At 46.3% G+C, this 24,001-nt stretch overlaps 1 protein-coding gene across 3 annotated transcripts in view; it reads right to left on the bottom strand.

The window, feature by feature from the left end:
- LOC134949123 (fibronectin type-III domain-containing protein 3A-like) overlaps positions 1–10,223 on the bottom strand; it is a 234,524-nt gene extending 224,301 nt beyond the window's left edge. For 2 of the 3 annotated variants that reach the window (XM_063937520.1, XM_063937522.1), the window contains exon 1: positions 9,880–10,222. The gene's annotated coding sequence lies outside the window, so the exon portion shown is untranslated. Of the gene's footprint in view, positions 1–9,879 lie in introns of all 3 variants that reach the window. The other variant, XM_063937521.1, reaches the window with a different exon arrangement.
- Between the last annotated feature and the right edge of the window lie 13,778 nt (positions 10,224–24,001).

The raw sequence follows: 24,001 nt of genomic DNA, 5'->3' as shown, positions 1-24,001 counted from the left end.
GGGAGGAGCCAGTGCACACCACCTGATCGGAAAAGCTTTACTTTTTGTGCCCTGTCTCCTGCGGAGCCGCTATTCCCCATGGTCCTTTCAGGAACCCCAGCATCCACTAGGACGATAGAGAAAAAGAAGTTTGATAATACTGCTGGATTTTTAGGGGTAGACCTACTAAAATGTATAAAGGAGACGAGTGTGTGTTGATCATACCAACCAGATTCTAGAACAGGCATTCCCAACCTCAGTCCTCAAGGCAACCTAAGGCTGGGTACACACTGGAGCGATATCGCACCAAAATGCCTTTTTGGTGCGATATATCACTTACATCATGAAGTGTGTACCCAGGATTGCGCGCTCCCGTGGTCGCATGGGACGGTCGCTAGCGTCCTGTGTTATGTTAATGAAGGACAGAACACGGTCGTTCAGTCCTTCATTAATATCGCCCCACTGTTTACGGGCTGACGGGGATTCGTGACGCTCCAGTGTGTACCCAGCTTAACAGCCCAGGTGTTAGTGATAGCCGTGCTTGAGCACAGGTGACTTAATTAGTACCTCTGTTATTTTGCGCTAACTATCTGTGCTGAAGCCTGGATATCACTAAAGCTTTCACTGTTAAGGGCCCTACACACTAATAGATTTTGTTCATTAATAAGAACTTTAGTGTGTAGGCACCAACGATGAACGAGGCGTGGCCCCGCGCTCGTTCATCGTTGGTGCCCAGGTGCTTATGCATGTAGGCCAATATGGACGAGATTGTCTATATTAGGATGCACTGCTATGGAGCTGGGTGACGGGGGTAGTGAAGAAACTTCACTCCCCCCGTTACCTCCCTCCCCGCCGCCGGGTCTCCCGTTGGCCGTATCTCTCGATGGGCAGCTCGGCGGCATATCGCCGAATGTTTGGGGGGCATTAGTGTGCCTTGAGGTTGGGAAAGCCTGCTCTAGAGTATACTAGATAAATCACAGCTAGAATCTAATTAGTTGCTAAGGGTAACACCTCCACTTTTATTTTTTCTAAGTTGTATTTAAGTCTGCCCCTCAATGTAAACAAGTCTTTCACTGACTGAATGAAACAGGCAATTGCATTCCTATATAACGAGAAACGCTGCCTATTAGTAACATGATCTCAGCCACATTTTAGTGACAGACCTATGCTTAAGTCATTTTTTTGTTACACAGCATTTCCATAGCAACCACAGACTAGAGAGTGTTTCTGTTATTTGGGCTTGGGAAAAGACTAGACTCCACATGCCCAAATTACACGGCTCTTCTGTTTACATGGTGCTGGTAACACTGTTAGTCTTTGATAGTCAAATGTGAAAAATAGATTTTTAATTTTTTTCAGAGTCTAGATCGGAAATAAATATGTTATGCAATTGTCCCTATTTTAAACTCCACTATGCCTACAGGGGGGATAAGCATTACACTTATTGCAAAATACTTTTGCCACTGGACGTACTTTGTCACCCTCTTTGCAATTTGTATTACTGTTCATAGTGCCACCATATTATGCAGCACTATACACAGAATATTCTGCATCCAAATTAAGAACAAATGTATCCATAAAAAATAAAATAAAAGAGAGACAAAACAAAAGAGAAGCTTTGTGTATTCCACGGTGACAGCAACAACTCTGTCTGAGAATATGAAGACATGGCAAAAAAGGCACAGACCAAGTTATGTAATAAAAGTTATAGGAATGCATGTACAGTATTATTAATGTGATTGGAAGAAGTGAATCTCTACTAACAGATCAAACAACTCAAACTTTATACAAAGTCACAAGGTGATTACATTCAACACTAATAAACCAAAACAGTCACTCAAATGATGAACGAAAGTTAAAATATGCCTGCCAAGCTACTTGTTGAAGAGCGCAAATACTGTCATTTCTATGAAAGCGCATCAGACACTAGGGGGTCAATTCTATTCTCCGACAGTTGAATAGCGCCGGGAATTAGCTCCCGAAGCTATTTAATTCAGCTCCAGTTAAGTCGGCGATGGCCCGTTCTCGCCGACTAAACAGGTTGAATTGTCGGGAGAATGGGCATTCTCCAACTTAACTCCCCGGGGCGAGGCTGATTCCCGACAGAATCAGCCTTGCACCAGCCGCGCACCAGCACTTTTGTCGGGTTTCTTCTCTCATCCCCCGGGGATGAGAGAAGAATTCCCGACAATTGAGGGTCAGTCATCGCTGTATTGAATAGCGCCGGGAGCAAACTCGAGGCGCTATTCAACTGTTGCCGAATTGAATCGACCCCTAGGTTACATTCATTAGTAGATATTATGTACATGTCAAATAAAAGCAAACGTAATTAATTTTACATACATTTTTTGAAAAAATTAACTTTCTTACCTACCACATACAGTTGTCACTACCCAAGAGGTCGCCATTTTTTGTGCTGGTAATCAACGCCTAAAGGCGAATGCATGCGTGTGCCTCCATGACTCCACAAACCATACTCTGCATGGCGCAATCAGCAAAATTATATACAGGTTGAGTATCCCTTATCCAAATATTCCGAAATACGGAATATTCCGAAATACAGATTTTTTTTTTAGTGAGGGTGAAATAGTGAAACCTTTGTATTCTGATGGCTCAATGTACCCAAACTTAGTTTAACACACAAAATTATAAAAAATAATGTATTAAATGACCTTCAGGCTGTGTGTATAAGGTGTACATGAAACATAAATGAATTGTGTGAATGTACACACACTTTGTTTAATGCACAAAGTTATTAAAAATATTGGCTAAAATGACCTTCAGGCTGTGTGTATAAGGTATAAATGAAACATAAATGCATTCTGTGCTTAGACTTGGGTCCCATCACCATGATATCTCATTATGATATGCAATTATTCCAAAATACGGAATAATCCGATATCCAAAATACTCCTGGTCCCAAGCATTTTGGATAAGGGTTACTCAACCTGTACTTCCTAAAACTGTGCAACCATTTTTAAATGGCTATGGGAAAAGAAAAAAAAAAAAAAATGCAGGTGGTTTATTCTTTATTTTGGGGGAGGGGGTGTTACTAAACACATAACATCTACTGCAGAATTAGAGACAAAAAGAGGGGGGGGGGGGGGGGGGAAGAGGTAATAAATGCAGTTCTGCAAGACAGATGACTGTGAGCTCACAAATCCAGGCACTGATATGTTGACAGTACGCTTAAGTTTGCAATATCCCAATATGATCTGATATAAAAGATTAAAAAATATTTTAGTATTAGGCAACTGAAACAGCTCAAAGCCACTTAATGTTATCTGTCCTGAATCTTTGTTAAATCGTCATTTTGTGCACAAGAGCCCCTTTGCCTTGCAGTGTCGCAGCTAATCACTGAACATCAGATAGATAGGTAGAGGAGATCTGATATCTAACGAGAACAAGGAAATCACTGTTCTCTATGAGAAAGAGAGAGCATCTATATGAGCAAAAATAAAGCCAACTTCGTAGAGTATTAGCTTACTCATTTTTGAAAAGGCTATTTATAGGCAAGCAGGAGGCCTGCCAGGAAACATTTCTAGACATTCATTATTCAATGTCATTGCCAAGGTATTGCCTGACTACAGCCTAGGGTACTGATGGGGGGGGTGGGGGAGAGCGGTAAACTTGCTGCAACAATACAATAGGCAGGTACACCTAAGTGTTCCACTTGCAACGGCATGTTCCGTGAAATAATGCGGAGAGAAAAAAAAAAAAGAAGGTGGAAAAAGAATGTTTGCGGATATAAGCAGCAATGAGAACGGAGAACCCGGCGACGTGCATTCGCTCCGTACAATTTTGATCCATGGTAATGGAAATCAACCATGACGTACTACAACAGTTTAGAGAATGGAGAACTGGAGGCTGAATCACTTGAAGGAGAAGATGCCAACTGTACAGCTGTTCAACTGGAACACAGTACATACTGGCCAGGAATGAGAACATAGCAGTATCATAGGTGGGAACAGCTGGACAGCAGCCATCCCTTTCTGGAGAACAAGAAGATGATGTGGCTGCTTAAAGGGGTTGTCCACTGTTAGATAACTAGGATTGTACAGCATATATCTTCCTGTAACGTTTACCAAGTACTTTGCTTTATATGGCTTCATGTTGTGGCTTTCTAAGATCTCTTAACATGAGAATGCAGTTGTCCAGGAATACAACGCTATGAGTTTGCAGTTCTATATGTCTGTCTAAGCGAGCACAGAATGGAGTTTTCTAGCATAAAGGACAATCAGACATGCATACTACGCCGGGCCTGGACAACCACCAGCTCTCCAGCTGTTGTGATACTACAAGTCCCAGAATGTTCTACCAAATAAATGGCAGAGTATGCTGGGACTTGTAGTTTCACCACTCCTGGTGAGCTACGGGTGGTCCAGGCATGTACAACCCTGGGGACTTGGAATGACAATTGTCACTGTTATGTCCTGTAGCAGATTATGTCCTGTTATACATGGTGTTACACCCAGTAAAATTATGACATGAACAGCAATAACATCTACCCTTAGCTGGTGTTTGGTCAGCAACACACAACCAAAAAATAATGTAAATATAGCTCCAGGACATCAAACACATAATTAGGGCTGTCCAAGCGGTGGTCACTCCATGTTCCCTGACCTCAGAAACTTTGTTGTATAACTTTTTTTTTATGCTATTAGCATTTGGCCCAACACCAATGGTTTAAAGCAATATTACAAGACACATTTTTAGTCCAGTCCAATGGTATGTAGTAGCCTCAACCCAGCTGTGACGAAAAAGCTGTAGTTGGATAAACTGATGAGTCAGCCATTTCCTCCTGTTGGTATTACTGCATTTTGAGTAGGACACTCACTGCCAGATAAGACTCTATGGAAATATTACAACAATGATAGCAGATGGCTGTTTCAAGCACACAAAACGATCTCACATACTGTAAATGGTAAAGTACATATAGTAGACAAAAAAAAAAAAAATGCACTTCAGTAAATAACAAGTACAAAGTACATGGGAAATGTCATTCTGAACAGAAGGCGCCTCCATAAATACAACATACGGAACGGCAAATTGCGCCCGCCATAGTCACTCGCGATGTTTGCACTAGCTTAAGTACCCAATATGTGCCCAGCTGGGCATTGCAGAATATAGCTTTTTAAATGGAATTCCCCACCATACTCTGAGAATTCTAAAACTTTTTGCAGATCTATACAGAGCTGAGGAAACAGACATTTGTTTCAGTACAGAAATGTAACACAGACGTGGAGGAACTGCTTGTAAAGTATTGCAATCTAATACAGACACTTTTCCTGACCTAAGTAAGCAATTAACAACATTTAAAGGGGCATATACAAATATAATGGGTCAGTATATTCATTTTACATGTTGGGTATTATGCCTAGACTAGAGTACAGATCCCAGTGACTTGGAGAAGAGATTATTAGGTCACATTTAGGATAACATAAAGTTATAACTGCTAAAGGGTGTCTATGGATGTCTAAGGGAAAGGATATCACCATCTTGTGGCAATTGAACAAGAGATTCTAGATCAGTGTCGGAAACAGACATTTCCACCATCATTAACAAACCACCTTTAACTGATGGAAATCTTTGTTGATGAATGGCGTTGTATTCGTACAATATGGGGTATATGCAATTGCGGTCGAATTGCCGCAAATGTCGAAAAACGCTGCATTTTCGACACAACAAAAAAATTTGACAATGCAATACAGTACTTTTCGACAAAAAAACGGACGTTTCAGATTCGACTTTTTGAAATTCGGCAGTTGTTAAATTCGACATGTCTGCAATGGTAAAAATGCGGCTTTTCGACAAAAGTATATTCAATTGAAGAATGTCGATTCGACAACAGTGCTTTTCGACAGTCATTTCGTCAATTTCAGTCCGCCTCATTTTGCTGGCGGAATCTAATAAAAAATTTTAAAAACATGTTTTTATTTGTGTGTTTTTTTGTTGCTAATAGCATATCTATTTATATTAGAAGGGATTATCTACTTGGTTTGTCTATTAGGAGCCACAAGTATTATTTATATATTTTTTAAAAGAATATTTTTTTTTTACTGACTAAAATAATATGGAGAGATCAGAGCATGTTTTTTAGTGGGAAGGGGTGGGAATGGGTTAAAAATCACGAAAAAAATGCGTGGGGTCCCCCATCCTAAGCATAACTAGCCTCGGGCTCTTTGAGCCGGTCCTGGTTGTAAAAATACGGGGAAAAAATTGACAGGGGATCCCCCATATTTTTACAACCAGCACCTGGCTCTGCGTCCGGTCCTGGTGCAAAAAATACGGGGGACAAAAGACGTAGGGGTCCCCCGTATTTTCAACACCAGCACCGGGCTCCACTAGCTGGAGAGATAATGCCACAGCCGGGGGACACTTTTATACCGGTCCCTGCGGCCGTGGCATTAAATCCCCAACTAGTCACCCCTGGCCGGGGTACCCCTTAAATCAAAAGGTCCCATCCCTCCAGCCACCCAAGGGCCAGGGGTGAAGCCCGAGGCTGTCCACCCCATCCAAGGGCTGCGGATGGGGGGCTGATAGCCTTGTGTCAAATAAAAGAGTATTGTTTTTTGTAGCAGAACTACAAGTCCCAGCAAGCCTCCCCCGCAAGCTGGTACTTGGAGAACCACAAGTACCAGCATGCGGTGGAAAAACGGGCCCGCTGGTACCTGTAGTTCTACTGCAAAAAAAATACCCAAATAAAAACAGTACACGCACACCGTGAAAGTAAAACTTTATTACATACATGCACACCAACATACACACATACTTACCTATGTTCACACAAGGTTCGGTCCACTTCTCCAAGTAGAATCCACGGTGTACCTGAAAATAAAATTGTACTCACCAAAATCCAGTGTAGTTCGGTCCTCTTCTTTTTTGTAATCCAAGTACTTGGCAAAAAAAGAAAACGCATTTACCAGGACCACGCACTGAAAGGGGTCCCAAGTCGAATCCAGGACGCACATATCCGTCAATTGGTCCGTTTTTCGACAGTGGGACTATCGAATCCGTTTTTTATTGAATATGTTGAATTCGGGTCCCGGCGGCAGGGCGTCTGACTGTCGAATTAAAAAACGGTCGAATTCCAGCCGGAATTCGACCGCAATTGCATATACCCCTATACCTCAAACCTAAAGAAGTTATGCCACAAAGCACTGAAAATGTTCTAGTGTTTTTTTAGAGGCCTACTACCCTATTAATATATTTTATAGCCCTTTCACACCAGCAGCTTTGAACATGGGTTATTGGCACATGAGCGCACATAACCCGTGTTCCTGTGTGGTGTGAAAGGTACCAGGTGTAATATACCGGGTTGAGCGACCCAGTATTTCAACCCTGCTAGCGAGCTGGGTTGAACTCGTGTTCAACCCGGCTCGCTGTGCAGTGTGAACGAGAGCTGGGTCAGTGCGACCCGTTCCCCGTTCACGGTGTGTGGACAGGCGGCGCTTGGAGATCACGTGATTTCCCAGCACCGCCCACACCGCGTCACCAACCCGGCAATATGCCGGGTTGCAGTCTGCGGTGTGAAAGGGGTTTTGAGGTGGGTCGCACACTGGGAGCTCCCGTGTCAGGCTCCCGTGTGCGACCCGCCTTCAGACGGTGTGAAAGTGGTATAATTGTAATGTGGCTATTAAAAGTTCCTTTATCCCATAGTCATCCTTAAAAAAATAAAAATGATGACAGGTATATTACACATATTTCTGTTTAAATTGGATTTTGCACACAATCAAGAATATCCTTTATTAAAACATATTTTTGCATAACTAGCTTTGATGTTCAAAAAAGAATTAAACCAGATAAGTTACTTATTTCATGGTACCAGTTATGTTTAACGGATGTCATAGTACAGGTAGTAACCATTCTGCGGTCTCAACCAATACTTAACCCATCAACTCACTTTGGGGCTGTTGCCATTCCTGAGGCAGAGGGCCCACATGCTGTAGTTTAGTGTCTTGGAGGGGGGGGGGGGGGTGGGGGGTAATTCAGACCTGCTTGCTAGGGTACGTGTTTTGCATCCCTGTAATCAGGTAGTCGCCACCTACAGTGGGAGGGTATTAGCTGTGTGTAGGTGTGCGAACGCTTGAGCTGCAGAAATAGCAGTTTGTGCAGTCTCTGCACAGCCCAGGACTTACTCAGCCGTTGCGATGATCGGGGCCGGAGCGGACGTCAAGAATCCTCCCACAAAATGCCGTGTCCCTCCTGCGTTTTTCCCGACACTCCCTAGAAACGGTCAGTTGACACCCACAAACTCCCTCTTCCTGTCAATCTCTGTGCGTGCGCCAGTCTGATCGTATTTTTTAAACCATCCCATCGCTGATCGTGCTCCCCGTCGCTGCAGACCGTCACCCCTGTGCATTGCGGTGCATACGCATGTGCAGTTCAGACCTGATCGCCCACTGAGCGAAAACGCACAGCAGTGATCATGTCTGAATTAGCCCCTTGGTGTTGCCACTAGTTACTAGTGAAGAGAAAGGCTGCATCCTCTAGAACAGATGACTCCTATGGCGTGCAAGTGCGTACACTGAGAAGATAAATGCAATGTTACCCCAGATATGCATATTTTTATAGTTAATGAAAATAACAAATGCAATAGGGCCCAAAATAATCAGGTGCAATTAGAAATTCCAATTTAGTATATACAGTGCAATCTGTTGTTCGCTTGAAGAGCTCACAATCTCAGCACAATTGAATGGAGGTTGTGTAAGTAAAATGGACATCCAAGCTCCACAATAACATTTCATGCAAGCTCTTGATCTACTGCACTGACCAAATACACATAAATATATGAATAAGGAGCCTGCACAACAAATGTACAGTTCCCAACTTCTGTCATACAATAGGAGTATGATGTACTTACATATACATCAGAGAATATGTTACAGTAGGTGAAATACGATAACCCATCAGCTGTCTATGAAATGCTAATGTCAGGGCATGCTGAGAGTTGTAGTCCAACAAGTGACTAGAGACACCGGTGACATAAGGGGATCAAACAGTAACAATAATGACGTACCTGTTTTATAAACTTAAGACAAAGCTTTACACACACAGAAAGAGACAGAGTACAGAGTGTCTGCATAAGGGATGGGGCACAGATGTTCTTGGAGTGGAGGAATTCGTAGCAGACAATTCATAAAGTCGCTCAGTTCCTGAATAGCAATAATCCCAGATTCCATACCCCCACCTCCCCCCTCCTGCTGACATGGAGCCCGCCTGCAACAAGTAACTGTCCATAGGGCTGACGTCACTCCAAAAAGTCAATAGCCCTTTGTTGTGACTTGGACTGGGAGGAGGGGGGCAACACTGCGCCGCCTGAAGAAGATCAATGGGTAACGGAGAATGGGCAGAAAATAGAAGTAAAATGAAAGAGAAGAAGTTATAGGAAAGATGGGGAAAAGTAATGTGCGGGAGCAGAGAGAGGGAGGGGGAGGAGGCGCAGGAGCCTCTCTCCATCTGAACTCACTGCTGGATCCTACGTGGCAGCATTTCCAGGAGGCAGGGACAGGGGGGCTGCAGGCTGGGGGCACGGATGGGGCAGATCCCACACCCTGCCCAGGTAATTAGCAGAGGGCATTGCGGATTAACCCCCTCAGTTCCGACGGGTCCCCGCAGGACAGGCTGCAGCCCAAAGGGGAAGGGAGTAGGTGAGAGGGGTGCAGGGGGCACCAGGGGAAGGGTCCTCTAAGCCAGCCATTCATGTGCAAATGACTACAGCAGCAGAATGCAGGGTGAGGAGTTACCCACATACAGGGCAGCGGGGAGGGCGGCAGCCGGCCCGGAGATGGAGCTGTTCTGCCCCCTCTGCATGCGATCCCAGGACGGGCAGATCCTTAGCAGGGTGGAGGATGCCGGGTGCCGGTCTGGAAGCACCGAACATTACAGGGCAGCACTCACCTGGGCGCGGCCAGAGAAGGTGCCAAGGTTCAGGGGAGGATGATGTCGGGGGTGAGATGGTGTCGCCCGGTGTCCGCTTCCTGCTTCTCCGTGTCCCCTGGGGCCGCTGCGATTTCAGTGCGCAGATTCCCCACTACCGGGCTGCAGCGCCATGCTGGAATGCGGGGAGTGCGCAGGCGCACGGGCGGCCAGACGGAGCAGCCCACTCACTGGCAGGGAACGTATACTGCTGCCCCCTTCGCTGTGCTAGCAGAATAATCCTCAGTGCCTGCCCCTTTCTCGCTGTGTAAATATCTCACTGCCTGAGAAACCCACACAACCCAGTCACTGTGCTCAACTCATGGCACCACACTGTCCCCCTCTCCCCTTGTGCTAATACACCAGCACTGCCCCCTGCACTGTGCTCATACACCAGCACTGCCCCCTGCACTGTGCTCATACACCAACAATGCATCTGCACTGTGCTTATACATTAACACTGCTCCTCACTGTGCTCATACACCAACACTGCCCCCAGCACTGTGCTCATACACCAACACTGCCCCCCACTGTGCTCATACACCAACACTGCCCCCAGCACTGTGCTCATACACCAACACTACCCCCCACTGTGCTCATACACTCAACACTGGCCCTGCACTAATGCATCTGCACTGTGCTTATACATGAACACTGCTCCTCACTGTGCTCATACACCAACACTGCCCCCAGCACTCTGCTCATACACTCAACACTGGCCCTGCACTGTGCTCATCCACCAACATTGCCCCACACTGTGCTCATACACCAACTCTGCCCCCTGCACTGTGCTCATACACCAACACTGCCCCCTGCACTGTGCTCATACACCAACACTGCCCCCTGCACTGTGCTCTTACACCAACACTGCCCCCTGCACTGTGCTCTTACACCAACACTGCCCCCTGCACTGTGCTCATACACCAACACTGCCCCCCACTGTGCTCATACACTCAACACTGCCTCTGCACTGTGCTCCTCCACCAACATTGCCCCACACTGTGTTCATACACCAACACTGCCCCCAGCACTCTGCTCATACACTCAACACTGGCCCTGCACTGTGCTCATACACCAACACTGCCCCCTGCACTGTGCTCATACACCAACACTGCCCCCTGCACTGTGCTTATACACCAACACTGCCCCTGCACTGTGCTCATACACCAACACTGCCCCTGCACTGTGCTCAGACACCAACACTGCCCCCCACTGTGCTTAGACACCAACACTGCCCCCTGCACTGTGCTCATACACCAACACTGCCCTGGCACTGTGCTCAGACACCAACACTGCCCCCCACTGTGCTTAGACACCAACACTGCCCCCTGCACTGTGCTCATACACCAACACTGCCCCCTGCACTGTGCTCATGCACCAACACTGCCCCTCACTGTGCTCATACATCAACATTGCCCCTGCACTGTGCTCATACACCAACACTGCCCCCTGCACTGTGCTCATACATCAACACTGCCCCTGCACTGTGCTCATACACCAGCACTGCCCCTGCACTGTGCTCATACACCAACACTGCCCCTGCACTGTGCTCATACACCAACACTGCCCCCTGCACGGTATCCGTTCACATGGTCGACCATGTTATGGTCGACAGTCATTAGGTCAACCACTATTGGTCGACATTGACATGGTCGACATGGACACATGGTCGACACATGAAAAGGTCGACATGCGTTTTTTTACCTTTTTTTCTTTTGGGGAACTTTTCCATACTTTACGATCCACGTGGACTACGATTGGAACGGTAATCTGTGCCGAGCGAAGCGGTAGCGGAGCGAAGGCACCATGCCCGAAGCATGGCGAGCGAAGCGAGCTATGCGAGGGGACGCGGTGCATTAATTGGGTTTCCCAGGCCCTTTTTACGCAAAAAATGACACAAAAAAAGTTAAAAAAACTAATGTCGACCTTTTCATGTGTCGACCTTTCATGTGTCGACCATGTGTCCATGTCGACCATGTCAATGTCGACCAATAGTGGTCGACCTAATGACTGTCGACCATGACATGGTCGACCATTCATACCGGAACCCCCTGCACTGTGCTCAGACACCAACACTGCCCCCCACTGTGCTTAGACACCAACACTGCCCCCTGCACTGTGCTCATGCACCAACACTGCCCCTCACTGTGCTCATACATCAACATTGCCCCTGCACTGTGCTCATACACCAACACTGCCCCCTGCACTGTGCTCATAGACCCAAACTTCCTCAACACTGTCGTCATACACCAACACTGTCGTCTGCACTGTGCTCATACACCAACACTGTCCCTGCACTGTGCTCATGCACCAAAGCTGCCCCTGCACTGTGCTCATACACCAACACTGCCCCCTGCACTGTGCTCATACATCAACACTGTCCCTCACTGTGCTCATACACCAACAATGCCCCTCACTGTGCTCATATACCAACACTGCCCCTCACAGTGCTCATACACCCAAATTTCCCCCACACTGTGCTCATACACCCAAACTGCTCCCTGCCATCCACACTGCCCCATCACCATGCTTCTACATCCACACTGCTCCCTCAACACACTCCAGCATCCACACTGCCCCATCACCACACTCCAACATCCACACTTCCCCATCACCACACTCCAACATCCACACTGCACCATCACCACACTCCAACATCCACACTGCCCCATCACCACACTATAACATCCACACTGCCCCATCACCACACTATAACATCCACACTGCCCCATCACCACACTCCAACAGCCACACTTCCCCATCACCACACTGCCCCATCACCACACTCCAACATCCACACTGCTCCATCACCATGCTTCTACATCCACACTGCTCCCTCAACACACTCCAACAGCCACACTGCACCATCACCACACTCCAACATCCACACTGCCCCATCACCACACTATAACATCCACACTGCCCCATCACCACACTATAACATCCACACTGCCCCATCACCACACTCCAACAGCCACACTCCAACAGCCACACTTCCCCATCACCACACTGCCCCATCACCACACTCCAACATCCACACTGCTCCATCACCATGCTTCTACATCCACACTGCTCCCTCAACACACTCCAACAGCCACACTGCCCCGTCACCACACTCCAACATCCATACTGCCCCATCACCACACTCCAACATCCACACTATAACATTCACACTACTCCATCACCATGCTCCAACATCCACACTGCCCCATCACCATGCTCCTACAGCCACACTGCCCCATCACCACACTCCAACATCCACACTGCTCCATCACCATGCTCCTACAGCCACACTGCCCCATCACCATGCTTCTACATCTACACTGCTCCCATCACCATGCTCCTACAGCCACACTTCCCCATCACCATGCTCCTACAGCCACACTTCCCCATCACCACACTCCAACATCCACACTGCCCCATCACCATGTTCCAGGACCAATTCACATTATTTATGGTCAGTGTACTAGGCAGAACCAGTGCTTTTGGCTTCCAATAATCTGTGATCAAATCAAAAGTGAATCCTCACCACGTAACTGAGCCTAAGGATGACATCTAAACAAAATTAATTTAAGGCCTGAGGACGTTACAGGTTGTGAGACTTCTGCACTAAACGGAATACATACCTTTTACCGGCGGCCGACATCGGGTTCCCGACCACCGGTATGCCGGTAGCAGGGCGAGCGCTACAAAGCCCCTCGCGAGCCCGGTGGCTTGCTGTGCTCGCCACAGGATCTATTCTTCCTCTATGGGTGTCGCGGACACTCGTAGCTAGAGAAAAGCCTGTGGCGTGGGATTCCGGCAGCGGCATTTCACCGCCTGTCAGGATTCCAGCATCGGCATTGTGACCGCCACATATACTGACTTAAATATAAAGATAAACAAGAGAAAGAACTAAATATACTTTATGTACCGCTTGAAGTATATGTTTGTACACAATATTTAAATATATTGTAAAATGTGAAGTTTTAACAATCGCTGTAAAAATCCACTACTCTTTCAGGGGCCTTAGCGAAATGTATGTGTAAAACCACTTTTTTGTGTCTGTACTGTATGTAGAGTTTGGATAAGTTTAGATTAAATATAATGTTTTCAAAGTCTGAAATCATCTTTTTTTTTTTCTTTTCTTTTTCCCCCCAAATAGCAGGTATGCTAGTGGTGTGATCTGTGACACTGCAGATTGCAAAACTGCAGGTCATAGCTCCAGACAAATTTATTTTTTATTTTTTGACATAGCTTTTAATACCCCTTTTCCACTAGTGATGCGGGTCGCAGCCGGGAGCCTTACACGGGTGCTACTCGTCTGCAACCCGCATCAGAGCCCCCTTTCACACTGCATAATGCCGGGTTGGTGACGTGGCAGGGGCGGCGCTGGGAGATCACATGATCTCCCAGCGCTGCCCTTCCATACACTGTGAACGGGAGCCGTGTCGCATCGATACGGCTTCCGTTTACACTGCACAGCTTACCGAGTTGAACTCGTGTTCAACCCGGTAAACTACCTGGGTAGGATTCCCGGATCACTTGTTCCGGGTTTTTCCAGAGGGAGCCGTTTCCACTAGCAAAAAACACGGGTAAATGCGCGCCCCTGTGCATTTACCCGTGTTTTTTTAGCTAGTGGACAAGGGGTATTAGATGCTGTTTGACCTATTTGCCTATAAAAAAGGGAAAAGGTGAAAGAGACAGAGGCGGTAATTCAGATGTGATCGTAGCTGCAAATTTGTTAGCAGTTGGGCAAAACCATGTACACTGTAGGGGGGGTGGGCAGATATAACATGTGCAGAGAGAGTTAGATTTGGGTGGGGTGTGATCAAACTGAAATCTAAATTGCAGTGTAAAAATAAGGCAGCCAGTATTTACCCTGCACAGAAACAAAATCGAACTCTCTCTGCACTTGTTATATCTGCTCCCCCCCCCCCCCCACCCGCAGTGTACATGGTTTTGCCCAACTGCTAAAAAATTTGATGCTGCGATCAACTCTGAATAAACCCCCATGTGCACTGCAGGTGTGGCAGATATAACATTTGCAGAGAGAGTTATAGGCCCTACACAGGGCCGGTTCCGGGGCTTCTTGCGCCTCGGGCGGCATTCGGGGGCATGGCCCCATACAGGGGGCGTGGTCAGTTACGCCCCCTGTACTGTAGTAGTCTCTGCTGTGCGCGATGACGTCATCGCGCACCGCACAGCAAAGGTCCTTACCATGAAGGAAAACTAGACGCTAAGCGTCTAGTTCCCTTCGTGGAGAGGACCTTTGCTTTGCGGTGCGCAATGACGTCAACGCGCACCGCACATCATTACAGTTAAGGTCCTCTCCAGGAAGGCCCTTCACAGCGGGCAGCCCACGAAGGGAAACTAGACGCGTAGCGTCTAGTTTCCCTTCACAGGACAGCGGGGGGCACCACAGCAGCAGCAGATCTTGCCATGGTGCGACGCCCTCCGGATAGCGCCGGCATCCTCCGGAAGGCGGCACCCCTGGCAAAAGTCCTGCTTGCCCGTGGCAAGATCCGCTACTGGCCCTACACATTAGGCCAGTGGTTCTCAAACTCAGTCCTCAGGACCCCACACAGTGCATGTTTTGCAGATAACCCAGCAGGTGCACAGGTGTATTAATTACTCACTGACACATTTTAAAAGGTCCACAGGTGGAGCTAATTATTTCAATTGCGATTCTGTGAGGAGACCTGCAAAACATGCACCGTGTGGGGTCCTGAGGACCGAGTTTGAGAACCTGTGCATTAGGCGATTTCACTGAACGATATGAACGTTCTCCTTCATTAATGAACGAGAACTTGTTCATATCGTTCAGTGTGTAGGCACCAACGATGAATGATGCGTGGCCACGCGCTCGTTCATTGTTGGTGCCGGTCGCTTATACATGCAGGCCAATATGGACAATCTCGTCTAAATTAGCATGCACTGCTATGGAGCCGGGTGACGGGGGGAGTGAAGAAACTTCACCCCGCCGCCAGGTCACCCATCAGCCGTCCCCGCCGTCGGGCACCTCGACGGCACATCGCCATATGTGTAGGGCCCATAAGATTTGGCCCAACTGCTAACAAATTTTATGCTACGATCAGGGGCCTAATTCAGCGTTGATCGCAGCAGCAAATTTGTTAGCAGTTGGGCAAAACCATGTGTACTCACTGGCGTAACCAGGGGGGCCGCAGCCACTGCGGTCGCTTAGAGGCACAGGGCTGCGGGGGGCACCTCCAAGCGACCGCAGTGTCTGCGGCCCCGTAGTGCGGCTGTTTTGGGAAGGACATGGAGGGCACAGTGCGCGCCTCTCCTGTGTGTCCCTCCTGGGTCTCTGGCGGCAGCGGTGCGTCTGTTAAATGAAGTGCCCGTTCGTGAGCTCTGATTGGGTCACAAACCGGCACTTCATTTGACAGACACGCCGCTGCCGCCAGAGACCCAGGAGGGACACACAGGAGAGGTGCGCACTGTGCCATTCGTGTCCTTCCCAAAACGCACAGCAGCGGGGGAACACGGCGAGGGGGGAGGGGGTCACTGGAGGGGGCATGTTTGGCACTGGGATTTGTACCTGGCACTGGGGGGGGCATGTTTGGCACTGGGGATTTGTACCTGGCACTGGGGGGCATGTTTGGCTCTGGGGGTTTGTACCTGGCACTGGGGGGGCATGTGTGGCACTGGGGGTTTGTACCTGGCACTAGGAGGGCATGTTTGGCACTGGGGGTTTGTACCTGGCACGGGGGGGGGGGGGGGCATGTTTGGCATTGGGGGTTTGTACCTGGCACTGGGGGGCATGTTTGGCACTGGGGGTTTGTACCCGGCACTGGGGGGGATGTTTGGCACTGTGGGGTATATCTGTACCTGGCACTGGGGGGGCATGTTTGGCACTGGGGGTATATTTGTACCTGGCACTGGGGGGGCATGTTTGGCACTGGGGGTATGTGTGTACCTGGCACTGAGGGTATATGTGTACCAGGCGCTGGGGGGGGGGCATATTTGGCACTAGGGGTATATGTGTAGCTGGCACTGAGGGGGCATATGGGGCACTGGCAGCATATGTGTATCTGGCACTGTGGGGGAATATCTGACACTAGGGGCATATGTGGCACTGGGAGCACAGGCCTAGCACCAGGCATTACCGCCTGGTTACAAGCACAAGACCCAGCTCATGAAATCCCTGGCAGCAAGCATTACCCCCTAGCAACGAGCATGATACCAAGTGCATGAAACCCCTGGCAACGAATATTACCCCCTAGCAACAAGCTAGAAACCCAGCACATGATACCTCTGGCAACAAGCATAACACCTACCGCATGAAACCACTGGCAATGAGCATGACACCCTGAGCATGAAAACCCCTGGCACCGTGCATGGAACCAAGAGCATGAAACCCCTGGCAACGAGCAGGTAATTTAAAAGTAATTAGAAGCTTTACTGTAGGACTTAATGTGTAATGGGCATTGCGGTGTGTGGCATAATGTATCACGGACATTGCGGTGTGTGTCATAATGTGTCACAGGCATTATGGTGTGTGGTATACTATATCACAGGCTTTGTGGTATGTGGTATAATGTCTCTGGGGCATTGCAGTGTGTGGCATAATGTATAACGGGAATTGCGGTGTGTGACATAGGGTATAACAGGCATCGCGGTATGTGTCACAGGCATTATGGTGTGTGGTACACTATATCACGGGCATTGTGGTATAATGTATCAGCGTCATTGCAGTGTGTGGCATAATGTATCACGGACATTGCGGTGTGTGTCATAATGTGTCACAGGCATGACGGTTTGTGGTATACTATATCACGGGCATTGTGGTATGTGGTATAATGTCTCAGGAGCATTGCAGTGTGTGGCATAATGTATAACGAGCATTGCGTTGTGTGGCATAATGTATACTGGGCATTACTATAAGGAGGAAAAATGACAAATAATGTAAGGGGCATGAACCAGGATTATTTTCTTTTCCTGTGGTGGCCAACGTCTGGGCGTGCAGGTTGCAAAACTGGGGTATAAGGTAGTCTTTTCCTGCAATGCCATGCCCCTTTATGCAAAGCCACGCCTATTTCAGCAAGGCCACACCCTTTTTTGGCAAATTCATCACTTTGCTAGTGCCAAATATGGGGGGCATCAGAGAATGTTTTGGCTCGGGGGAGAAAAATGTCTAGTTATGCCACTGTGTGCACTGCAGGGGGAAGGGGGGCAGATATAACATGTGCAGAGAGAGTTAGAGTTCAGTGGGCTGTGTTCAAAGTCAAACTGAAAACTAAATTGCAGAGTAATAATAAAGCAGCCAGTATTTACCCTACACAGAAACAAAATGACCCACCCAAATCTAACTCTCTCTGCACATGTTGTATCTGCCACCCCCCCCCCCCCCCCCCCGCAGTGCACATGGTTTTTCCCAACTGCTGATAAATTTGCTGCTGCGATCAACTTCCACAAATGGAATTGCCCCACAGTGACAGAGAGCTCAGCACCTATACAACCAGAATCAGTTTAATAGTATTACTAGCTGAAGTACCCGGTGTCTGTCTTGGCTTAAATTTTCAAGTACTTAAGTTATCAATTAGTTGAATGTAACTGTCAACATTTTAAAAAAGTAATTAGCAACACTTCCAACACACCAATGAGGTGGCTGCCCAGTGTCGTTTTTTTTTTAAACTTGGGGTGTCGCCAGTAGCCCTAATCCCCAGCTCTCAAAGTGCACCCTCAGCCGAGGATGCGGCAAGCAACGGAGCAGGTGGCAGAGCTGTGTGTCAGGTGGCAGAGCTGTGTGTTAGGTGGCAGAGCTGTGTGTTTAGCAGAGGTCGAGGCAGGTGGCAGGCAGCAAATGCAGCTTGAACAAGATTTTTCGTCATGCAGGTAATCCTCCTATGATGGTGATATAGGATCTGCTTCCATTGGTACATTATGATACGTGTCACGCCATTTAGGGCAAACAAATTGAATGTCATCAAAAATGTTTTGGTCCGTGACAGCAATTGGCTCTTCGGATGCTTCACTGTTGGACACAGAAATTTGATGTTCTTGATCTGTATCCACGGAGTCCTTGTGCGGTTTTACTGGGGATGTTGCTTTTCCAGTTTCTATCTCCTCCCAGTTAATTGAAGAGAAGAAGCAGTGTTCTCGCACATTGCCCTCTACCCCGAGCCGACGGGACTTGTTCTTGCACAGGAGTTTGGATATAAAGTCCTTTGTTACCTGATCAGTAAGTCCCGCATATGTTGGTATTTGGGTAAGGATATTTGTGATTATCTCTATACTATTCTCTCCCGGAAAAGGGAACTTTCGTAGGGTGAGTAAATATAGCATAACACCCAATGCATACCAGTCTACAGCGGCACTGTATGACTTGCGAATTATCATTTCTGGAGCCTTGTAGGCAGTTGTCCCACCAAGTACTGTGGCATTGGTTTCTCCGTATGCTTTCAGTAGGGAAAGACCAAAGTCTGTGATCTTTATATGTCCATCTGTGGTCAGCAAAACATTTTCCAATTTTATGTCTCTGTGTATTATCCCTCTGGAATGCATGAACTGCAAGCCACAGACCAGTTCTGCCGCTATAAACTTTAGTGTAGTTAGGTCTATCAAGTTCTTATCTAGAAAATCGTATAGGTCCCCTCCACCAGCCAGTTCCATTACGCAGTATAGATGGTTCTCTGTGTGGAAGGTCGCATTTCCATGGATTAGAAAATGACTTTCATGTGCCAACTGAAGGACCCGACTCTCAACCAAAATGTCCTCATGTGTTATTAATGGACTCATCTTATTTAAGGTTTTTAGTAATGCTCTCTTCTGTAAGATCTTAACTGCCACTCTTTCCTTGCGAATAGCATCTGTCGCGAGCATCACTTTGCCATAACCGCCCTTTCCAAGTAGCGAGTGGAAAGTACATTTTTCCACTGTTAAGGGGACAGTGTCTGTGCTGTTATGGCTGGTGGACATAATGCCGCTCTCTTCTGCAATTTGCTGACCTGGTTGGATGTCTGGTTTTCCTTTGGTAATTGAGGTTTGGTCTGCCCAATGGCTGCATCCTTCTCCTGGATCTTGAGCAATGTTGATGTTTCCCCTGTGTCTCGCTTGCCAAAATCTGAGACATCTGCTACATAATCTTAGAAATTGATCTTTTTTCTTTTTCAGATATCTTGAAAATCTGTCCCAGCCTCTCTGTATACCTGCCACCAATGCATTTTTTTCTCACCTCTCTCTTGGCAGCCTGCTTTTTTGCTCTTTTGCTCTGTCTCCTTCTCTTCCGTACCTGCTTGCGTTTGTATCTACATGCTTGATCTTTAGCATACTTTCTCATTTTAGTTCCCATCTTATGTCCTAAGACAAGAATAGGGCTCTTAGAGAAAAAAAAAAAAACTAGCAATGTCACAAGATGTGTTTGCTGTTTGGAGTCAATGGACAAAGAGGTTCAGGGGCTTCAGCAGCTGTATAAGTAGCTGCAGAATGTCAGCAGTGTCTGTGAGGGTTCACTACGATATGCCGGCCGTTGGGCTCCCGACGACCAGCATACCGGCGCCGGGAGCCCGACCGACCGCCGGCTTACCGACAGTGTGGCGAGCGCAAATGAGCCCCTTGCTTAGTCCTAAAGGTCACCTACACTATGGCAGTTGATGTATATGAAAGTTTTATCCTGTACAAGTTCTAAATTATTTAAGATTTAAAAAAGGAAGGGTTGGTGGGGGGGATGCCTTTTTTTTTTTTAAACCATTTTTTTTAAATCATTTTTTGTTTATATTAATGTTTTAATTCAAAAAATTGAATCATGTATTAGAAACTTTGATCAACCATGTTTTAATGCTTTCTAACATTAATAATGTTATTAGGCTTTGATTTGATTTATTTTACATCTTTCAATAAAACCAATTTTTTGCAGCTTATTATTCCTATTACATCTAAAAATATGTAGATAGACTAAACATTAATACAGTCTAATTCAGTAAGTATTGCAAGTTCTGCTAATTAGCAGTCTTTGCAATCCTTTGGGTCGCACGCTGGGGCCGCCCATCGCAGGGCGAGGCCTCCCAACATGCTGACCACCGCCTCCCACCCCCCTTGATGAAGCAGAAATTGCAATCGCATTGCAAGTACAGTGATCATAATTTCTACATACTGAATGTCCATGGTTTTATGCAGTGTGCGTGTCAGTGCGAGCCTTAATATACTCCTGCCAATGGGGTCCGTGCAATGTGCCTGACAGAGTGATCTGTGATATATGTCTGTCAGTGGAGTCTGTGAAACATGTCTGCCAGTGGGGTCCGTGCAATGTGCCTGCCAGTGTAATCTGTAATACAGGTTGAGTATCCCATATCCAAATATTCCGAAATACGGAATATTCCGAAATACGGACTTTTTGAGTGAGAGTGAGATAGTGAAACCTTTATTTTTTGATGGCTCAATGTACACAAACTTTGTTTAATGCACAAAGTTATAAAAAATATTGTCTAAAATGACCTTCAGGCTGTGGTGTATAAGGTGTATCTGAAACATAAATGTATTCTGTGATTATATTTAGGTCCCATCACCATGATATCTCATTATGGTATGCAATTATATCAAAATACGGAAAAATCCGATATCCAAAATACCTCTGGTCCCAAGCATTTAGGATAAGGGATACTCAACCTGTACATGTCTGCTAGTGGACTCTGTGCAATGTGCCTATCAGTGTGATTTTATGATATATGTCTGCCACTTGGGTCTGTGCAGTGTGCCTGCCAGTGTGATCTGTGATATATGTCTGACAATGTGACATGTGCCTGCCAGTGTGATCTGTGATATATGTCTGCCAATGTGATATGTGCCTGCCAGTGTGATCTGTGATATATGTCTGCCAGTGTGGTCTGTGTTATCTGTGATATATGTCTGCCAGTGGGGTCCGTGAAATGTGCCTGCCAGTGTGATCTATAATATATGTCTGTCAGTGGGGTCTCGGTTATCTGTGATATATGTCTGCCAATGGGGTCTGTGCAGTGTGCCTGCCAGTGTGATCTATAATATATGTCTGTAGTGGGGTCTGTGTTATCTGTGATATATGTCTGCCAATGGGGTCCGTGCAATGTGCCTGCCAGTGTGATCTATAATATATGTCTGTAGTGGGGTCTGTGTTATCTGTGATATATGTCTGCCAATGGGGTCCGTGCAATGTGCCTGCCAGTGTGATCTATAATATATGTCTGTAGTGGGGTCTGTGTTATCTGTGATATATGTCTGCCAATGGGGCCTGTGCAGTGTGCCTGCCAGTGTGATCTGTGATATATGTCTGTAGTGGGGTCTCTGTTATCTGTGATATATGTCTGCCAATGGGGTCCGTGCAATGTGCCTGCCAGTGTGATCTATAATATATGTCTGTCAGTGGGGTCTCGGTTATCTGTGATATATGTCTGCCAATGGGGTCTGTGCAGGGGGCCTGCCAGTGTGATCTGTGATATATGTTTGCCAATGGGGTCTGTGCAATGTGCCTGCCAGTGTGATCTGTAATATTTGTCTGCCACCGGTGTCTGTGCAGTGTGATCTGTGACATATGTCTGCCAATGTGATATGTGCAATGTCCCTGCCAGTGTGATCTGTGATATATGTCTATATTTAGAGATTTTGATATATTAGGATCCTTCACGCTCACTAATAGTGAGCGTAAAGGATCCTAATATATCGAAATCTTTAAATATTATAGCTCAGACTATAGATATAGTGGACATCAGTAATAATATCTGAAGGTACTGTGAAATGCAATAACCTTCAACTGGAGAACAATTGATATTCATTTATACCCACCTATATTCTCAGCCTCTGTATTACGGAAGTGGTCCTATGAGTTATTCTTGAGGAGTAGGTGGTAACTTTTGTGCTAGGATATTGTGAAGACTGACAAATGAAGGTAGATCCCAACATATTACAAAATAAGTCCGTTTTTGACAATACTTCAATGCAAGTTAAGTGATTGAATGGTGGAAACACTCTGATAATTATATCGAATTAACAGTGTTATATATCAATAATCACACGTGGACACGCTTTTTAATCTCTTATTCACATTCTTTATTTTTCTCACATATTTGTTTATGTCTGTGATTTTAACTCTTATGTTTTACTGCAGTTTGGGATGACACAATATATCCTATTTTAATTGTATTATATTAAAGGTTATATTTTATGATTAGCTAATCCTTCTTAGTGCCTCAACATTGCAGGTTCTCCCCCCTTTTTTTCTTCCTCAAATCTAGTTGATAGCACCCCTTAAGTAGACTCATGATATAAGAGAGGGGTTCCACCAGTGGCTGTATGGATACTAACTACATACACTCACAATTTTAATTGAATATATTCTGAGTGTGCAGATACTAAGTTTCTTTAACACTTGAGGTTGCTGTCTAATGTCATTTGTTTTTTTTGGAGGCGGATTGTCACCAGTAGCCCTAATCCCCAGCTTTCCTTTCAGTTTAGTTATAGTGGTTATATTTTTTCTGTGGAGGGTGAAAACTAGTTGTTTTTTTATGTAACCCACAAATGTCAGACACCTTTATTTTTATATTGCAATTTGGATTTCAGTTTGAACACACCCCACCCAAATCAAATATGTGTAAACATGTTATATCTGCCCCACCTGCAATGCAACATGGTTTAGCACAATATCTTGCTTTACTTACAAACATGATCAGGCGCTTTGTATAGTCCCATAAAGGGCCTGCAGAAATAGTGGCGGCTGTAATCTTGCCAGTTCTGACGCGCGTCACCTCAGAGAGGAGAGAAAGCATTGACTGGAGGAAGAGAAATGCTATCGCACACTACTAGCACGAAGAACACTGACAGTAAAAATAATTTAAATAAACCCTCACAATTAACATGGAGTATAAGTGAAGTTCTTAGCGCACATTTGCGCAAATATGTGGGCCCATGTACCGCGACCAGGTGATTTCATTATTTACAGTAGGTCCCTAACATCTCTAAAACTATCACATTATATATATTTATCTAGGTCTTACCTTCAAATAGAACCCTTATTAATGTGTGATCTGAAATGTAAGAACCTATGCTAATTAAAACACCTGAGGGTAAATGGGAAGGGTGCCAATGCCAGAGTGAAGGAGCCTACCCTTCATGTATACAATATATACATACAGAG

The sequence above is a fragment of the Pseudophryne corroboree genome, chromosome 8 (assembly GCF_028390025.1).
Source record: "Pseudophryne corroboree isolate aPseCor3 chromosome 8, aPseCor3.hap2, whole genome shotgun sequence".
Taxonomy (NCBI): domain Eukaryota; kingdom Metazoa; phylum Chordata; class Amphibia; order Anura; family Myobatrachidae; genus Pseudophryne; species Pseudophryne corroboree.
The sequence above is the reverse complement of the archived record's forward strand: the minus strand, read 5'-3'. Positions and strand labels throughout refer to the sequence as shown.